General features: G+C 39.9%; 1 protein-coding gene across 3 annotated transcripts in view; it reads right to left on the bottom strand.

Annotated features, from left to right (window-relative positions):
- The window catches only part of wdr37 (WD repeat domain 37), a 42,730-nt gene that overhangs the window by 5,513 nt on the left and 33,110 nt on the right, over positions 1-4,107 (bottom strand). The gene's annotated exons all lie outside the window — the stretch shown is intronic.

Genomic DNA, 4,107 nt, shown 5'->3' with positions numbered 1-4,107 from the left:
TACAACTTTACAATCTGTATCCTGTCTCATGTAATCGCTCAATCAGTGTTTCAGCTGCGCAAAGACGTCAATATAACGTCTTGTAAACAATGTCACGTAACGTCAAATTTACCTCAGAAAAACATATTTGGTGACCATAAACTCAGTCAGATAGAAAAATAAACTGTAGAGAGGGGCAGTTTGCCAAATATATGCACCATATAACATATTCATTATAAATTTCTTCAATGTTTCATTTATGTTTGAATAAATCCATCACATTTTTATGACAGCCACCATTGTTTATATTTAAAAAAAAAAAAAAAAACTAATTGAAGTAGAAATATTGTGTATTGTAATTGTAACTTTATTATTAAAAACGTCATTAAGTGAAATTTTAACAAATCAGTTAATTTTAACCTTCAATATTATAGTAATGTAGTGCCAACTGACTTTCATGTATATTTTACAGGATTAGTTGAGAGATTTTTTTCCCTTGAGAAAATTTGCATGTACTGTACCTGATATATATCCAAAATAATCTATATTGAATCGAATTGAAAGCTTGTGAATGAGAATTTAAACGAATCGTGAAATTTGTGTCAAAACCCAGCCCTAGTTTTCACGAAGTACACGGTAAGATACCTGTACATATCGCTCTGTAGAAAACGGAAGTTGCAGAAGGTCAAGGATCTCGGCTGCTAATGTGAAGGACACCCATTTAATCCTGATCATGAGAGATGGTGATCTTGCAGTGTAATAATTGCGTTCTTAACTCCAGAACGCTCCAGCAGGGATTGTCCCTGAATTAAGTGTGGCGTAAGGGACTTTGAATGAAATACATCAGCAAAATGGCAAGTCCCCTAAAAGTAACTAGCTCAGCACTCAAGTATTCTTTGAAAGCAAGATAGACTCTTTCTTTTACTGGAATGACAAATTACTGTACAGAGTGACTAGAGTGCTCAAGGTGATTTGGTTATCTCCACAGTCTTATTCTTTGCAGTACCCAACAGATCAAGAAGCAGATCGCGTGAACTCCACTTTCTGCATTTTCATTGGTAGTCTATTATTTTATCATCAACAAATAGTTATGACTGACGATCATTAGTGTCACTTCTAAAGGTCAATTCACACTGCACCAGCAGACGCCATCAAACAGACGTTCATAGAGTTTTGTCTGATCAGTGTGTTAACCCTGTGACGTCTGTAGCTGTTGGTCAACACTTGTTCTCGGGGTTGAATTGGCGTTTGGTCTGCATCTGTATGAGGCGAATTGGACTCGAGTCTAACCCTACTAAGCGAATGTTCAGGAGGATTTGGTGCCACTCTACAGTGGCAATGTGGGTCTGCTGAACATTGTTGGGCAGGTAGTACAATAGTCTAGGCTTAAGCGGACATGGTCACTGCCTGATGTATAGTGTGCACAAAATAGCACAATCTGGCAGAACTCATCGGTTCCAATCTGACTGGTTCACTTCAACACAACTTCAGGGATTCACAACCTTATCTCATGACGAAAATGTACCTGTGAGAACTTTTTTGCGAGACACAAAATACATAGTGCCATGTACGTTTGGTGACATATTTAATGTGAAATGTCCACTGGGTGGCGCTGAAAGAGTGTTCGTATTTTTTCCACGGAACAGATGAACGTACATATGGTACATTTTATATGACGTTGGTTTTGTACGTGTCACCGCAGTTCTGACTTGAAATGTCCGTTGAGTGGCGCTATAACTCTAATGCTCCATGACGTTTTAAAATAATGTACCATCTGCACTACACCTAAACCTACCCAATAGTATGAACAAAAGTGAATGTGATGTAAAAACGCAATTGCAAGCATTCCGCTTTAGCTTGTTTTTCAATGTCTCATCTTTCAGCTTTTTCATTGTGTCTTTTTTTTTTTCCACGACATTACCCAAGGATTCCGCATCCTAAGTCAAATTCCATGTCGGCTGAGCTACCGAGCAAGCTTGTAACATCCAGAAAGTGAAACATATGGAACTGGAATCATAACGGTGTATGAAAACGATTACAAGTGCCTGCTGTTTTACCGCCTCTAGTGTTAATTTCTGTTGGAAACTACAGAGATATGTACTTATTGGTACGTATTTCGCATCTTGCGAAAAAGTTCCCACAGGTACGTTTTCATCATGAGATCAGGTTGGGGGTTCAAGGTGAACAGATTTGGATTATACTGAGTGACTTCAGATGCATTTACACTGAAAGCAGGTCGCCAGGTAGCTGCATTGCTGACTGCTAGTAGGCGTTCCTATTTATTAAGCCCAGTGGTTCCCAACCACTCCGTTCCTGGAGTACCCCTAACACTGCACATTTTGGATTTCTCCTAAATCAAAGACACTTGATTCAACTTGTCAGCTCATTAGTAGAGACTCCAATACCTGAAATGGGTGTTTCAGACAAAGGAGATATGCAAAATGTTCAGTGTTGTGGGGGTGGAACTTACTACAGAAGGACCAGAGCTTAAAATAGTAACCACCTTGTAAACCACACAAGGGGGCCAGAAAGCCTAGCGACTCAAAAGGCAAAATTGTCTATAAAATGAATCAGAATTGAGGGCATGGAAAGAGGAAATTCTCACTGGTCAACAGTTTCCTTTATCACAGTATGTTACAACAAGTTAAAATATCTCAACTTTTGGACGCATAATGTAGTATCACTTTTCCAAAGCCTTGTGCTTTTCCTCTATATCCAATTTGGAAGTCAGTGTTGTGGCAGAATTCTCAAAGCACAAGTCCTAGCTTGCAATCATCTTAAGTGGCCAATTCTTGGCCAGAATAAGCTGTGGACCAGACTTTATTCTGGTAGTCGAAAGTCTAATCTGGTAATGTGGGCCTACATGTGACTTATGTGATGAGGCTTGAGTTGCTACTGGAATTGAATCTTCCCAACAAATTATATTATTGTGATGATGAAATTAAACTCATCTTTCCCTGGTTGGAAGGACCACCCTCTGCTCCTGTACAGGGCATGAGAGCACCAGCAGCAGGGGTAAAATGAGGCAGAGAGTGTGCGTGTGTGATCTGAGACAGTCTGGGTGAACAGCAGGAATGTCAGCAACCCTCAGGGTCACAGCGCACATTTAACTGCTCCGCTCAGCACACACACTTCCATTTAATGGACCTTAATATTTCTAATCTATCACGTCATTCCCTGCTGACATTTCTCTCCTCTTTGTATTCCCTTCTCTCGGGAGAGAAAAATTAAAAAAAGAAAAGGGCCGGAGTGGTGCTCCGCTCGCCTCTAGCCGTGCTAATTTGAATTGACATGATATTAAGGTTTAATTAGGGGCTAAATTCCGCTGCATTAAAGATTTGGAGTTGGGTTTGGCTGTATTTAACAGCTTTGCTCGGCTCGCTCCGGCACAGTTCACATCCAAAGTGAAGCGTGGTAACGCTTTCTGACATTGCAGGTTGCCACCGGAAAGCGAGGGTTGGGGTAGTGGTGGGGCCGATAATAGATTAAAAGCTTGATTAAAATCCTATTACAACTCAAATGATATTTTGGGAATGTTCCGTTTCCCCTGGGACCACTGACAAGCAAGGTCGAGACTCATTAGAGGAAGAGCTGCATGTGCATTTAATAGAGATCCAGTGCTGGAGTATAATAAGCTCTTTAAAACAATGGTTAATGTAGTTGAATGTGGTTAAAACGCTTGCTGAGACTGGGAAATGTGTGGGTTTGAGATGTATGAAATTCATAGTTGTGAATTATAATTATGAAACATACATTTAAAACAGAATTTATTCCGTGTACACAGTAGTGTCCAAATCCAAACTAGCATGAATTTCTTTCTTCCATGGACACAAAACAAGAATCTCAGACTCTCTCTACAATCTGAGTTTTATTAAAGGGGTCATATGATGCGATTTCAAGTTTTCCTTTCTCTTTGGAGTGTTACAAGCTGTTCGTGAATAGATAAGATCCCTAAAGTTGCAAAGACTAAAGATTCAAACCCAAAGAGATATTCTTTATAAAAGTTAAGACTCGTCCACACCCTCCTAAAATGCCTCGTTTAGACACGCCCCCACGTTTACGTCACTGTGTGGGAAGATTTGCATAACACCGCCCAAATGTTCACGCAAAGAAAGAAGGTGTAACTTT

This window comes from Sinocyclocheilus anshuiensis, unplaced genomic scaffold (assembly GCF_001515605.1).
Source record: "Sinocyclocheilus anshuiensis isolate Anshui unplaced genomic scaffold, SAMN03320099.WGS_v1.1 scaffold870, whole genome shotgun sequence".
Taxonomy (NCBI): Eukaryota; Metazoa; Chordata; class Actinopteri; order Cypriniformes; family Cyprinidae; genus Sinocyclocheilus; species Sinocyclocheilus anshuiensis.
This window is presented reverse-complemented; position numbering and strand designations above follow the sequence as displayed.